Below are 16,760 nucleotides of genomic sequence, written 5' to 3'. Positions count from 1 at the left end.
ATTAATTGGAGATGGTGTTTCAGACACAGACTATCTCTGACTTGACGGTAGAATGGAGAAATGGTGGAATGACAGACATTAGTAGTCACCTTCAATGATACCCATGCATTAGTCAAGTTCTCCAGAAAAAAACGGGACCAACTCTGTGGGAGAGAAAGAGGAGGGGAGGGATGGTGGGGGATCTGGTGGAGAAGACAGAAGACTGGTTGATTGACTTGCTTTGAGGAATTGGGGGTCATATGATGTGAAATGGCAACTTTAAATCTCTAGGAGGGACCGATGGGATTTGGGAGGAGTTGATGTGGAAGCTGAGTTCAAAGACAGTCTAGGAGCAGATTCTCTGCCATTTGGGTACCATGGTCATAGTCATATTTCTCTTAAAGCCATCGTGTAACATTGGGTGGATCTATGACATGATAGAGGATAATCTTTTTCCTTAAAGGGTACGGATTTTTCAAAGTTAACTTTTTAAAGGAACTTTGCAACCATGGCAAGGGTTGTGTTTGACCTCACAACTGGGCCAACTCAATCTGATGTATAAAAGGAGCCATTACAGGAGCCCGTGGAATTTCATAATGTAAGAAGAGATATCTTGGCAGTGTGCCCCTGTGTCGACCTGTTGAGGGGGAATGAATGAAGAATTAGAGAGCACCAACATCTTGGGAGATGACCTAATATCTCTCCCTTCTTCTTAGTCTGATCATGTATTTTAACCAATGTTGAGCATCAATGTGCCATGTTCTCTAGTAATGTGGCTAGGAATCAATGTTTTGCCCTAGGGAATCTCACACTTCATGATTCTGAACTTGGAACTTCATAAGGAGACTGAGGTCTCCAGATGCATTGTGCTGACTTCTTTATTAAATTTTACTTTTACTTTTATTAATAAAATTGTTCACATTTCTCTTGTATAGCATATTGTTGTAACACATGGATATATTTGTAGAATGAAGGCTAACTTGGCCCTGAATGTTACTAACGTCTTCCAGGGGAGGAACACAGGTAGAAAAACTGATGGAAATTAATAAGGACCTCCCATCTTAGCAACTGTGCTTCTCCATCACGTTTCCTTAGTGATGGTGAGGATGGGTAGCCTGTGTTCTTCTTGAGCAAGGTGCTTGTTAGATGTCCCACAGAGAAGCGCTGTGTGGCATTTGTCAGAATTTTGCTTCTTCATAACCTTAAAATAAAGAGGCTTCTGGCTTAAACATGGGTCCCACTACAGGATTTTATTCTTTTTTGTGCAAAAATAGAATCTCCATCAATTCTTTTGTTCTGGTCCTTATGAGGCTTGCCAAAGCTACAGTCAGATTGACAAGAATAAGAGCTAAGGGGGAAAAAAAAGAAAGAAAGAAAACCATGAAGATTCTTTGGGGAAAGATAGACTTTAAAGTGTTTAGCATGGTGTTATATGGGATCCCACATCTGGTTTTTCTACATTTATCATAGCAATAAAGCAAGCACCTGTTACTTTTTCATCACAAGCCATATTTCTCATCTGTCTTGCCTGACCTTGTCACAAGACATTTCCTTTTTAGCACTCACTTGGATTGTTTTTACTGAGTGGAAGTTGGAAGTGACTGCAAAAGAGAGCAATTTCTTCTGACATCTTGTGGACGAGCCATTTGTCTCCCTGTGGAATATGGGGATGTATTGGAGGGACAAACTGTAGAGCCAGAAATATTTCCAAAATGTGTAAGAATTCTCTTTCATCTCCATGGCCATATGCATTGTATATGTGTTTGTGTATATATGCATGCAAACATATGCCTTTGGTATAGCTATAGGAATGAACGGTTGTTTAGATCTTAAGAACTATGCCTTGTGGAAGGGACAGCGTAAAAGGGACACATGTCCCAGTTACCAGTTTCTTTTTAGTCTTATTTATTTTTATTATGAAACGTTTCCAAATTTCCAACATACAGATTCAATACAGGAAAAAGCTTGTTTCTCTCAAGTCCCCTCCTGTCACCAGGAATCAACCCCAGGGCCTCCTGTATACTAGATAAGTGCTAAACTGATCCAAGTCTCCAGTACACATTTTGCTTTTTAATTTTGAGACAGGATCTCACTAAGTTGCCCAGGCTGACCTTGAACTCACTGAGTAGTAAGAAGCTGCCAAGACTCTTACCTTCTTCTCTTGCCTTTTGTGGAACTGAGAACATGGACCTGCAGGTCCTGATCTAGTTCCTTTTGTATTTTTTGAAGAAATTCATATGAAACTATTCATAGGATGATAAGAAGTCTGTTTCACCATGTAACATAAAGTATTATCAAACCAAAAGCATAGGACTTCAATCTAATTACATTTTCAGTTGTTACTCTAGTTTTCTTGCTAGATAGCATCATTCACATCAGAACTGAGACAAAGTCCACATAGTGCATATGGATGGAGCTTTTAAAAGTTATCTTTATTTAGTCTTACTAGGTGTGGAAATCAGAAGGCTACCTATGAAAGTCAGTTCTCTCCTTCCACTACATGGGCCTTGGGAGTGAATGCTGGGTATAGGAGCTAAGACATCACACTGTCCTCTGAAGTTTCAATTAGGATCTTTATGTCTGCCGCCAGCCCAGTTTTAAACTTGGCATTTGGAGCAACAATGCTCTCTTACTTTATTCTGTGATGCTATAGCTGGACACTGAGACTGTTTTTGCTGGTCCAGAAGACAGGGTTGGTTTGGCTCCTGGCTCTGAGGGCTAAGAAATTCGCAGTCAGCGGGCTGCAGAACACACAGCTTCTTCTCACTAGTGGGGGCGCTACAGTTCACAGCCAGGGTGGAACATCACATAAGAAGTCAGAAACTGCCAGCTCAGGCTTTTCTTCTGGTTTTAAAAAAGATATTGATGCAATCAAAGGACTCTAATGTTTATAAGTTTTTGAATCTTTTAGAGATCTAACTTGGCTTCTCCTCTTAATACTTTAAAATGGGGATTACTTTTCAAAAACAGACTTTGGACGGCGCTTCAAACCAAAAAGTGATTCACTTGCTTTAAGGAAGTATAATCCTTCATGACTTGTGAGTAAATCCCAGCCTGCCATCTCCTGTATTTCTTTGCTCAGTTATCCTCTACTCCCTCCTTCAGTCTACATTGTTGGAAAGTGGAGCTCATGAGATGTGGTGAGCTTCAGGTTAGATACCTTGACAGAAACACTTTCTAGGATGTATGCCACACCCTTTTTCCTCACATCACTGGGCACCTACAGTATCTCTACCTGTTATGTGTTGTTAAGTTTATCTGCCTTTATAATTTTTCCATTGAGCAAGCATCAACGACTGAGAAAAAAAAATTTTTTTTTTTTTTTGAGACAGGGTTTCTCTGTATAGCCCTGGCTGTCCTGGAACTCACTTTGTAGACCAGGCTGGCCTTGAACTCAGAAATCCACCTGCCTCTGCCTCCCAAGTGCTGGGATTAAAGGCGTGTGCCACTATGGTCCAGCAATGACTGAGAATTTTAAGAAAATGTTTTTTTCACAGTGCAGTGATAGGATGTGCGTATTATCCCTTGCTTATTTAATGGGAGATGTTGATCAAGTCTTACATTTGATATGAACAACTTCTTAAGTTAAAAATAAGGGATTGAGTGCTTGCAAAACAGAGTATATTCAACATGGTAACATTGAATGGGGGATTCAACCACCGACATTATTTCTTAAACAACAGATTGGATGACCAGGACTTCAAGAAAAATTTCTGCAGGTAGATTTCTCAGTCTAAAAATAGATTCAAGGATAAAAAAAATGAAAAAAAATTATCCACTGTACACACTGTATCTGAATGGGGTATTATGGCAAAATAGTAAAAGAAGTCATTAATTAAAAATCATCATCCAAAATAAGAGTGAGTAGTATTCAAACTACCCTACCATGGCCAATTTCAAACTGCAAAGTCTAGTTAGAAGATGACCGTAAAACTATCCCGACTTCCTAACCTTTGTTAGATTTATCACTCCTTATAATAACTCTAAAACAAACAATATTATATTTAAGTTTACAAACATGGAGGGCTAACATTCATTTATGTAAATGTCCGAATGTGTGATATTCATATGTGTCGTGGTAAATCTCCAACCCAAATAAGCCCGGGCAATGAAAACACAACTCAGCTAACATGAATCCACGCTGTGCGCCTAAAGTGGGCAGATCTACCGCTACACTACCATCTTCCCCATATAAGAGACCCCTTGTAACTTGCGGTTTCTCCAGGTCAGCTGCTTCTGCTCCACTTTCCTTCTTCCTCCTCCTCCGTAGTCCTCGTTCTCTCTTTCTTTCCCCAAACCTTCAGCTCCACCTATCCCTTTTGTATGTCCAATCACTGGCTCTAGCCTTTATTTATAAACTAATGTGGGAAGAAGGTTTACAGGAAATCACCTGAGTGCAGACTCATTCCTTGTTCACAGCCCTTCACAGGAGAACAGAATTAACATCCAATACAATTAGGCCCAGGGCTATCCTCAACGCATATGCGTCACTTTTCTCTATGATATTGATAACTGTCCTTCATAAACTTTTATTACTTTAGAGTGACTTCCCAATGTTCATTTTCTTGATCTTGTTAGATTTTCCTGCGGCTGTGACACGTTTACAATGTCTGCCTTTCTGAACTTTTGCTAACAGTAAATCAAACTTTAACTGAATGCTTCTCTTTCTAGCCATAATTTATCAGATGTGGGAGGAATTTAATACTGCTATTTAATATGTGAGGCACTGATGTTTGCATCTGCATTGCTAGAGAACTTGGCTTGTTCACCCTCATCCTGCAAAACATGGGAAGTAGAAATGGGGAGAGAGAAGCAGAAAAATTCCCCAGCTTCTCTGAGATCCTATAACTGTTGCATGCACATTTTCAAGTATTTGTCTCAAATCTGTGAGACTAGAAGACACATATGTATACCCTTTAGCAAGTCTAGTGGTTCAATTCTTGATTGACACATCACGTGCCCTAGGTTGTCATATCACATAGAACTTCACTTGGGATGGCTTGTTGTAATCTCTTTGGAGTTGAGGAAACTTGACTCTTTGGGGTCAAGTGTTGACCTCTGCAAATTTGATCAACAAGGTTAGAGCCAAAGTTTTCACTCAGAAAATCTGTCTAACTCACAAACCTACCTGTTCCCACCAGATATCCTGCCTGCTAGCCTTATCTGCAAGCACTTTGGCTTGGTTTTCACAAAGCATGACCTATAATCTTCATTAAACTATATTTTGTAATTGCAGAATGCTACCAAAGTCTCCTTTCTGTTTGAAGAATCCATTCCTAGTAGACATTTCTGACAAGCAGGTGCTCACTGCCCTGTTAGTCCTCTCATTGGGAGTTGTGCAGTGTAGACTTGTATAAAGTAGGGTAACTTGGTATGGTGCTAGGTGAAGTGGAATTCTTCCAGCTCTGGCCCAAGCAGAAAGTCAATACATTAAAAGCCAGAATTCACCAAGGAGCAATGTGCTTAGAAATTCAATACTGTAATAAGTAACTCAGTACTCTGTCCATGAAAGATGCCTCATTGTCCCCCCAAAATGGTAATGCACTGCCCCTGGGTGTCAGTCACTCCTGCCTCTTAAAGCACACACAGGACAGAAATCAATAAAGGGAATTTTCTTTCTTCCTTGAAGTTTGCTCTGCAGTCTCTGAGATATTATCAAAGAAGAAATGCTTTGTGATTATTTAACTACATTGGATGCCTTTGTTGTGAAATTGAAATTAAATTGAGTACACTTAGACTGTGCATTTTGTATGAGGCTTGTAATTATATATATAATTAAAAATTAAATTTAAATGGACAAGTTTTCTTTATGAAGCCTATTTTCTCTCCTTTCAAGTTCTTATATTAGTGGGGTTTGTGACCTCCATTAATGCGACTAGGCTTTCCACATTACTTCATAGCTCTGTGTAGATAGGTACCAGAACCTTTGACTGACAGTCAACTTGCCCTCAAGATGTGCTGGGGCAATGGTAATGGTGAACTTATGAAAGTGGCCAACCAATGTCTGGTATAACTTGAGGTCTATTACCCAATAGAGAGTCCATTCCCTATACTGCTTGGATGGCCAGAAACAAGAGACTGGGTAGCTTAGAGACCGGGGGTAGAATCGAACAGGACCGGTCTTAAAAGAATAAATGAAATAATTCCTAATGGTATTCTGCTATACTCATAGACCAATGTCTTGTCCAGTAATCATCAGATAGTCTTTCTCTGGCAATAGCTAGAAGTGGATGCAGAAACGGGAGACAGACAGACAGAGAGAGAGAGAGAGAGAGAGAGAGAGAGAGAGAGAGAGAGAGAGAGAGAGAGAGTCCATTAAGTCCCTCTCCTTGAAGCTGAGAAATCCCATGGAAAAGGAGGAGGAAAGATTATAGGAGTCAGAGCAAATGAAGGATGCCCAAAGAACATGGACCACTACATCAACTGAGCAGGGCTCACATGGACTCACAGAGACTGAAGCAGCAAACATGGGCATGCATGGGTCCACACCAGTCCTGTGGTGTATACGTTGTGGCTGTTTGCTTGGTGTTTGCGTGGGACTTTTTACAGTGGGAACATGTGTGCCTTCTCTTTTGTCATTCTTGGGACTCTTTTACTCTGGTTATGTTGCCTTGTCCTGCCTTGGTGTGAGTGTTTTTGTCTTGTCTTATTATACTTTGTTTGTTCACAGTTGGTTGTTGTCTCTCGGAGTCCTGTTTTTCTCTGAAGGGAGGTGGTAGAGAGTGGATACAGGGAAAGGGGAAGTGAGGAGAAGCTGGGAGGGGTAGAGAAAGGGAAGCCTGTGGCTGTGATGCATTGCATTAGAGAAGAATCTATTTTCAATGTTTAAAAGTCTGGTGATATCATCACTGCTTATTGAGTAGCTTACTGTATTCTGGGCTCTTGTTAACTGAGACAACCAAGAATAAGACACATAACTTCTGTGCTGTGGGTTATATGTTACTAGAAAACACATAAACATGGACAGCCGTTATGATACTGTGTGTTACTAGAAAACACATAAACATGGACAGCCGTTATGATACTGTGTGTTAAGTATTCGGATGCTTTTAAATGCTTATAACAATTGATCTGGGGCAGCAGTGAAAATGGATTATTTAGGAATCTAGTACAGTATAGTGACATTAAATATATGCAAGGTCAAGTTAGTCAGAGGCTAGACTGGACCCAGAATAGAGGCTTGGGGACAGGAGATGAGAGGAGCCTTGCATATTTCAGACAAAGGAAGGTCTTCCAGAGGTTGGAGAAGACTAGAAGACAGAAAATCTCCAAGAGCATCAGGAAGACAGCAGTGATGACAATGGGGCTCTTTCTAAAATAACCACTGAAGAAGCTAGAAAAATTAGAAAAGTAATTGCAAGCCGTGGTCATGTGCTTAGAAAGGAGAATGTAATATGATCCCATTGATCCTTTGAAAAAGGGCATCTGGCTGTTTGTGTAGTAGATGGAGGGGGGCCTTTGAAATAATCTAGATTGTCTGGACTGGCAGCTCCCATTGGAGATCCTGGTAACAGGAAACAGAAACAGAAATGTACATGCTTGACAGGTAGTTGATAGGACTCAGTGATGTCTTACCATCAGTATTGTGGAGAGAGGGGCAGAATTTGGCATGGTTCCCAGCTTCTGGCTTAATGGTGAGCTCCTTTCTGGACATACTGGGATTGAAGTACCAGTATTTTCTCCAGAGCAGGTGCATTATTCAGGTATGACTGAGACAGAGGCAAGAGCTTCTGCATGGTTTAGCTGTCTTCCCCCAAGGGTCATGGGGTCAAAGCTTAATCCCCACAGTGATGCAACTGGGGGGTGGTAGAACTTCTAAAGAGCTGTCAATAGGAAGACCTTAGGAAACTGGGGACCCATCCTCATTCTGTATGGTACACTGGTATTTATAGCAAGATGACCACTATAGCAGGAGGAATGTGGCTCTGTGGACCTCTCTCTGCTCCTTGTTTGAGATGTGTTCTCATCGTTGGTACCATCCTCTCCCTTCATTGCTATCCACATGTTGAGATGATGAACCAAGGAATAGCACTCATTTTGTGAAATCCCTGATCGCAGGGTCAGGTTTGTTTTAAAAGTAGCTTTATTAAGATGTAATTCACATACTGTAAAATTACAGATTAAAGTATAAAATTTAGGGGCTAGAGAGATGGATTGGTGTTAAGAACACTTGACACTCTTTCAGTGGACCTGGATTCAGTTCCTTTCATCCACGTGGCAGCTTAGAGCCATCAGTTATTCTAGTTCCAGGGGAGCTGCCACCTTCGTCTAGCCTCCAGGGGCATCTGGTGAAACATTCATATACATAAAAATTAGAGTAAAAAATTCTTTAAAGGAACAGTTAGGTATAGAATTCATTGATTTGTATTAACAGATTTATGAAACCATCATTGTGGTAAATTACAGAATATTTTCATCATTTCTAAATGAAATTCTATACTTAGCTATTACTTAGCTATTACACTCCATTTCATCCCTATCCCAACACAACTGCTGATCTCTATGTATTGAGTTCTATTTTAAGGATGTTGTGTGTACGTGCACGTGTGCGTGTATGTATGTGCATGTGTGTGTGTGTTTATGTGTGCGTGTATGTGTCTCTGTGTGTGTATGCATGCTTGAGTATGTTAACTGTAATGTGGTATATGTGCAAATGTGTATGATGCATCTGCCTGCCTCAGCTAGAAGTATGTATCATGTACCCTGCTCTATTACCCTTTCCCCCAATACAGAGGGTTTCCCCTGAACCTGGAGCTAACTGGTTGCCAATGATCCCTGGTGATCCTTTTTACTTACCCCCCACAGTATTGGGGTTACAACTATGTCAGTATTGGGGCTCAGGTCTCCATGTTTGCTCAGTAAGCACTCTTGCAGCATGTTGATTCATGTTCCTCATGCTATTCTAGTCTTCCCTATTGTAAAGTAACTTTTATTTGCCTGATGTAATTGTTATCTTGGAAGGTTACTGCTGAATAAGCTCACCTCTTTCTTGTTGTTGTTTTTTTTTTTTCTTCTGAACTCTGGCAGGCTGGTTCAACTCAGCTATTCTGGCTTAAATCTCTCTTAAAGCTGACTGATTCAAATTGGTTTATTTCGACTTCTCACTGAATTGGTCTGCTTGACCTCAAACTAACTCTGGCAATATGTTCTAATCTTCTGGCTCCTTCTTATGCTCTGGCTTCACCTGCCTCTGCTGATCTGAGCTGAACCATATGAACTCACTAACAAACTCAGCTGCAGTACACTGAACCCACTGCACTGACTCCCAATTCACTGAAGAACTTAGTTTCTAGCTCTGCACTGCTCCTAAGTAGCCTTTATCCTGAGAGTTGGGGCGTATCCTATTTCTGACTCATTCTGTCAAATCTTCCTCTAACTCATCACTTTGTCTGCCCCTTAATTAGATGTCACTGTTTGAGATTAAAGGTGTGTAATAAAATATTCTAGCCAGAGGGATTAAAGGTGTGTACTAAGAATATGTCTGCACTCTAGCAGGATCACACAGACCTGAAGATCTTTGAATGTGATCAAAGCATCCGCATTGCTTGATTAAAATTCCTTTATACCCGTGAGCTGAATTATATCGTATATGGTGTCTTCGGGCTGGCTTCTTTCACTTGATATAGTATTCACGAGTCCCGTTTATGTTACAGGACAGATCAGTATGTGCCAGGAGTGTGTGCATCATTAGATGGGTGGAGCTCTGGACTGAGTAAATAAAGAGAAAGCAGGCTGAGCTGAGCACTGGCATTCATGCCTCGGTGCTTCCTGACTACAGATGTTGTCAGACCCTCTGCTTCAATCTCCTGCAGCCATGGCTTCCCAACCAAGAGGCACAGTATACTTGAACAGTGAGACAAAAGAACCCCTTCATATTTAAGTTGTTTTTCCTCAGATATTTTTGTCATAGCAACTAGAAAAGTGATTGACATAAGAGCCTTCTGAGAATCCAGGATGAGTTCTGTCCTTCAGGATCTGATATTTTCAAAGAACCTTTCTCCAAGTAAGATGTACAGATGCCAATGTGCAAAACCTGTTGCCTCTGGCCTTTAGCAGTCCAAGAACATAGTAAGAAAACCTGTGGGTGTGATGAGAAAGACAAGCATCACCATGTCTCTGTCGAAAGAGTTGGGTTTCAGAGAATGTTCTGAACCACAGTGAGCATGTGTAGAGGTGACAAGGAACTGGCGATACTCTGCAATTCTCAGTTTCCCTCAAGAGCCTGTGGGACAGATATGCTGCAACCCACCTCCTCGTGGTCTAGGACAGCCTTCTCCAAAGCACACTTGGAGGTGACTTGAGATGGAAGGCTTAGCCTATGCAGAACTTCTCTAGAACCTTTCAGAACCAGAAAAGAGCCTGCCGTGGGCCTCTGGATCCATCCAATGAGGAGCTGTGTGAGATGAGGACAATTTCCATGACTTGGTGCTACTCAGTTGGCTCATGTTTAACACAAAGGATTGGGATAGATGATGATGTGCTAAAATGTACATGCCACTTATTGAATGCCCACAGACGCTAAAAATGTCTATGCTACACTAAGAATTTGGCTTCTCATTTCACACACTCCTTAAAACCAAGCTAAGGAAAGAAACTAGTAATGATCTCATTTGGCTGAGACGACTTATACCTAGCCAAGGGTCTAAGGGTCAAGGACACACTGTAAGGCAATAGTAGATACCAAATGAAGTTCCATATCTATCTGAGACTGATTTATCTGTCTCTCCTCTTTCTCTACAGCACACATCTCCAGCTTGGAGATACCACATACAAGTCTGAACTGCACATGGCCTGACCCATGTCGCTATAACAATAGCTTCTCTGGCTGCTTTGACCAAAGATAAGACAAATGCCACCCAAGGAAGAGGATTTTTTTTGGGGGGGGGGGGGCGCTGACAGTGGGAGAGGAAGATCACCATGCCAGGAAGGCATGGCAACAGGGCTGAAAAACATCTTGTTACATCATGCCAACCAAGGCAGAGAGAGTACTGATGCTCACCTTGATTGACTTTTGATTTACAGTCAGTCCAATGCCAAAGCCTATGCAATGGTGCCACCCATATTTAGGGTGCTTCTTCCAACCACAGTAAACTTAACCTAGACATCCCTTCACAAATATCTCCAGAGGCTGGATGCTTGGTGATTCTAGGTCTTGTCAAATTGACAGTTAATATTAGCCATTATCCTGTGTCCTTTTCTAAGGGATATGCCTGATACAGAATAATTTTTAAACACTTACTTCTTTATTTATTTGTGGGGGTGAACAGGCATGCCAGTGAGTGTATGTAGAAATCAGTGGATACCTTGGAGGAGTTCATTTTCTTCTTTTAACCCGTGGATCCTGAGGATCACACTTAGGTCCTTAGGTTTAGCAGCAAGTCTTCACTCAACCATTTCTCCAGCCCAAAGCTAGTTTTCATTGAAAATATCACGTGAGAAGGATGGGTTTCTTACTGAAGTTGGGAAACTTAGGAAAAAATCTGACTTGAGAGTAAAGCAGAAAGGAAGAAGTATGAAACAGCAGCAGAAAGTGATTCAGGGGTACCATCAGTTTAGACTGCTGTGCTCCACATCTGTGTCCCTTTTCAATCTATAAATGTTAAGTTCCTGTCTCTGTAACATTGAGAGGGCTTCTCAGAATCCTAATATATCAGGCTAGAAGAAGCCTTGGAGACAGGTGGTGTTGACATTATATACTTCATTGGGAACACTAGCATAATTAAATGAATTCACTTATCCAGCACACATTTAATGAGAGCCTACCATGTTTCAGATATGGTGCCAAAGGCCAAGGTACAGAAATGAGGCTGCATGGTCTTTGAATTAAGATCTTCATGCCTAGTGAATACAATTTCAATAAACATGGTGAATGCTGATTGTGTTGGGAATTCTAGGGGATGCTGAGTGAGTCAGCAAAGACTGGTGTCTGAGCTAGAAGGAAAAGTGGGAGGAGACAAACCAAGCAGAGAACATAGGATCTTCTGGCATGGGCCAAGCATGTTCAAGGAAGACTAGTGCAAAATTAGTGGAGAATAGAAACTGTTGTGAGAATAGGCCACAGAGACCAGTATGAGACTCTGCCCCAGATCCAATGACTTCTGACTGAGATGCAAGCACTGCTTTCTGTAATCTTCAGTACATTTTAATGCCATATTCCCCTTCCATCACATCTGTTTTATACAGCCTAGTGTTACTGGGTCTCTTACTCTTGGGACACAGGATGAGTTTCACATGCGTTTGAACTTCTTAGGGCAGCTGAGAGGTCTGCTGACCATGAGAATAGTTTTGTGATGTGTACGAACTAGTCCTGGCTCTTATACCTGATTTTGTTTCTGTTTTCAACATGCAGTTAAGCTGTAGAACCCACCCAGCGTGGGGGCCTCCAGTTACACTGGCTGCTGAGAGTGTCTGCTATGTGTGCACATGGTTGAAAATTCCTTCTGAATAAAGTCATTGTTCCCCAGGCACAAAAGGAGAGTAACTAAAAACTCAGAGATCAGAGAATGTTCTGGGTTACACAGAAAAGAGAGACCGAAAGAGCAATTGTTTGCTCTCTGCTTTTCCAGATAGTTCTTCTTATCTGCTTTTTGGCTTTCCTTCAGAATTCATTAACTTCATTTCTGCCTATCTTCATGGTGCTGCTGTAGGTTTGATATATTTTTGCAGACCAGATGAACATACACAGAAGTGTAGAAGATCCAGCTACAGTATCTGACAGAATTTTCTTGTTTCTTTCAATTGAAGGCTTCTGCCAAATTCTTGTCCATTCATTAAAATAACAGTAGTGATAGAGCTTTTTGAGTGTCTCCTCCTCTCTGCTGTTGTCTCTAGCATTCCTTGAAGGATGTTTTCTACTGTAGTGCAGCCTCAAACAATTTTCCCTGCTGCTTCTTTTCTGGCTGCAGTGGGGCTTTTACAATGTTTACCTAAAGATGGTGCTTTGACATGCTTACTATCAGCTGGAGCCTAGAGGGTTTTTGGAGGGTGATCTCTCTGGCCTGCTGCTGCCCTCCCATCCTCTAAATCCCTTTCTCACCCCAAAATGGTCATAGGAGCCAGAATTATTCTTCTCCAAGCCAAGTCATGGACACTAGAATCCCACTTTCCCAAAGTATGTGATAAAACCCAGGGAGGCCACTATTTCTGCTCTTTCTTGAGACTCCTCTTGCTAGAGTGGTTCAGCCCATATCCATGAGGGAGGCAAACTACATAGAGAGGCCTTACCGATTGTGCCCTCTGAAGTCTATTATTATTATATAGTAACTCTACACCTCTTGTATAACTACATTTTTAGACAGTGTCTGTTCATCAAAGGGCCTGCAGAGACACCTGGGTCTAAATTCTCCAATCTGCAGTGTCCTCCTTCATATAAAATGAAGGTCATTTTGATCAAACTAATTTACTACATTTTTTTCTTTTGCTAATTTGTTTTTTGTTATAAGAATGTCAGTCATAACCATTATGACAAGTGAAGAAAGGCATCACATTCTTCTAACTCAGTAGCTGTCCTGGTTTGCTTTCTTTTGCAATGACAAAGATCAGAACAAGAGGCAACTTGAGGAGAAAAGGGTACATTTTATTTTACACTTCCTTATTAGAGTTCTTTGTTGAAGGAAGCTAGGGCAGGAACTGAAGCAAAAGTCATGGAGGACTACTGTTTAATGCAGTGGTTCTCAACTTTTCTAACACTGTGACACTTCAATACAGCTGCTCTTGTGTGGTGACCAACTGAGGTCCAATACTGAGACCAGAAGTGTTAATATTTTCCTTCCATAGTATTTGGAGTCAGTTTGTTAACAGTTGAGCTGGACTGTAGAAGACCTAAAAACAGATCAGTAAATCTTCACAAGCAAGTTAAAACAATCACTAGTGTAATAGCATGAACAATACTAGACACGGAGTAATATGCAGCCTTCCAAGATCAGTGGATAAGGGAATGCCTTGCATGGTGGAACACAAGAAGATTATATCCTTAGAAACAGGCTAAATTGATGGATAGAATAGAAATAAAATAATCACTGAGGGTGAAGATTGCAGAAAAAAGAAAAGAAGGAGAAGAAGAAGAAAGAAGAAGAAGAAGAAGAAGAAGAAGAAGAAGAAGAAGAAGAAGAAGAAAGAGAAGAATGAGAGAGAGAGAGAGACAGAGACAGAGAGACAGAGAGAGACAGAGACAGAGAGAGAGACAGAGAGACAGAGAGAGAGCAAGCGCAGAGGGAGAGAGAGAAGACACAAAGCAAATTTAGATTGAAGGGGTATTCATATAGAAATGATCAGACACTTCATGGCATATGAAGGTGTGCATAATCTGGAGGGAAAATACTTTTAGCTGTGTCATTGAAGTCTCCTAAATACCCTCATGTAACATCACAAATACTAACATGGATGAGATATTGCTGTATATAGGTAAGACTTTAGGCTGAAGATGGAGAGTCATTTTTTTTTAAAGCCTTGTGGCCACCTGTCAAGTGAATGAGTTGGGATTTTTCAGTCTATTCCCCAGACTTGGGTTAGATTCTTTGCAGATGCCTCACTTAGATTTGCAGAAATCCTTGCGGGAATTTTGAAATGAAGGCCTTGAAGTACCACAGGATTGAACACTCTAGGATTTGAGGAGACTCCTGTCATTTGTATGGCTATGAGTATGAAGCTGGGACTATAAGTCGTGACTGTGTAAGGAGGGTACAGGATGAGTTACAAAGAACAACTAAGGATGAAGGTTAAGTGCCAAGGCAGAAAGGAGGAAAGTAATTACAGTCCAGTGAGGTAAGCATAAAAATATTTTTGGAGGAAGGAGCCAAAGTGGGAATGGAGGCTGCAAGGTTTTCAAGGGCTAGCTAGCACAAGCTTTTGGGTAAATCAAAGTTTGCTACAAATTTGATCGAATCTTATATTATTTTAGGAAATTATTTAAAAACATCCCGTTAGACATAAAACTAAGGATGAAGTATAAAGCTAAAGTGTAACACAGGTCTTTGGAGCATCGTGTATCTACGGGTTTGAGTCCAGGAACTGTGGACACTAGAGTTTCAGAACTGGACCTTATAACTTTACTTATTACCTAAGGAAAATGGAGGCCAGGAAACCTGCATCACATCAACATATGACTGAACTTGTTGCAAAGTAGGTGACAGAGTATGGGATTCTACCACTCTAGTTAACTCTTCATGCAGAGTATGACATTAGTGCAGGTGTTGAGTACCCAAATCAGAGAAAAGCTCCATCTAAGTCTACCCATGGGACAATCATGGGACATGTGGGAAGAAACTGGACTAGATTTCAAAGCATTATGGGAGGCAAGACGAGGAGAAGTATGGCCTGGCAAGCTAAATGCTAGGAGGAAATAAAACTACTAGAGATAGAGGTTGAAACAATTTGGTGGTGGTAAGGAAGAGGCAGAGGAGAAGCATGGGGGCAAGAAGAGGAAGGCCAGAGTTCTGTTGGCATTCTTCCAGGACAGTGTTTGAATTTTATGAGAGTCTTTGCTTAGGTTAATCTTGATTGTCTAGTTGATGAGATTTAGTATCACCATGGAAACACACACTTGGCTATGTCTGTTTGCCTGAGGTTAATTGCAGTCTGAAGGTTCACTCCAAATGTAAGTGCAGTCCTATACTGAATAAAAAGAAGAAAACCAGCCACCCACCAGTATCATCTCTGTCCTCTGCTGTTTACCTTGGATGCAATATGGCCAGCCACCTCATGCTCTCGGAGCCAAGAGTTCCCTGTCATAATAGCCTATACTCTGGAACCATGGGACAAAATTAAGTCCCTCCTTCCTCATGTTACTTTTGTTTTCTTGGTTCTATTTACTCAAGGCTGATCTTTTACTTGATATCCAGTGTCATTTTCCATCTTGAATCTAAGCCTCTCAGGATGACAAGAGTGTCATTTAGAAAGTTATCTCTGCCTCCGTAGTCATGTTAACACCTATGGGGTGAGTTTAGAAAGACATTTTTCTAACCCTTTTTCTGTTTGTTTGCTTATGTTGTTTTTAAAGTATATGTGAAAGACTGGAAACATACACTACATAGAAGAACTCACTAAGAAAAACAAAACAACAAAACCCAGAAAGATAAGCCATCTTCCTTTTTATTTCAAATCAAAGTTTAATAAATTTAAAATTTCCTGCCCATAGGAAATTTTATGTGTTATTTAGAATGTTTTCATGAGGAGACAGTTAGCTGTGGGTATAGTATTTGGTTCATTTTAGGGCTGATGTGGGGCTAAGAGAAGTGAAGAAAAATTGAGCTATGGTCATCTGTGCTTTATTCTTCTAAGTTCCTTTGAAAATACACATCTTCCATTTCTTCTACTGTTCCAGACACCAATAAATGTATCTCTGTGTGTGTGTGTGTGTGTGTGTGTGTGAGAGAGAGAGAGTATGTGTCTGCAATCTTCATAGTATTTATATATCAAAATAATCACCACTAAGTTAAGTCTTGAAGGTTTGATTTGTGACTTTTAAATTCCCACCCTAGTTAAGCGGTCTTGGATTTATTTTTAATCTATAAGTTACATTAGCCTGAGCCCCATGTCCTTGTGCAGAGCACAGTAACTCTAGAACTAGAGGAATATATATATATATATATATATATATATTAGCTTGAATGTGGTGAGCTTTGAGGAGTTGGAGACTATTTTCCCTAGAAGAAAACATCCAAGGATCTTGCTGGAGCAGTCAGTCACCAGCCATCTGCACACTGTAGTGCCTTCTGTAAGCCTTTTGGGTGCAGGAGTTGTGTTGTAGATATACAAGTTGGAACAGACTCCTTTGATCAGGG

This window comes from Mus caroli, unplaced genomic scaffold, assembly GCF_978045245.1.
Source record: "Mus caroli unplaced genomic scaffold, Mus_caroli_1 scaffold_3, whole genome shotgun sequence".
Taxonomy (NCBI): domain Eukaryota; kingdom Metazoa; phylum Chordata; class Mammalia; order Rodentia; family Muridae; genus Mus; species Mus caroli.
This window is presented reverse-complemented; position numbering follows the sequence as displayed.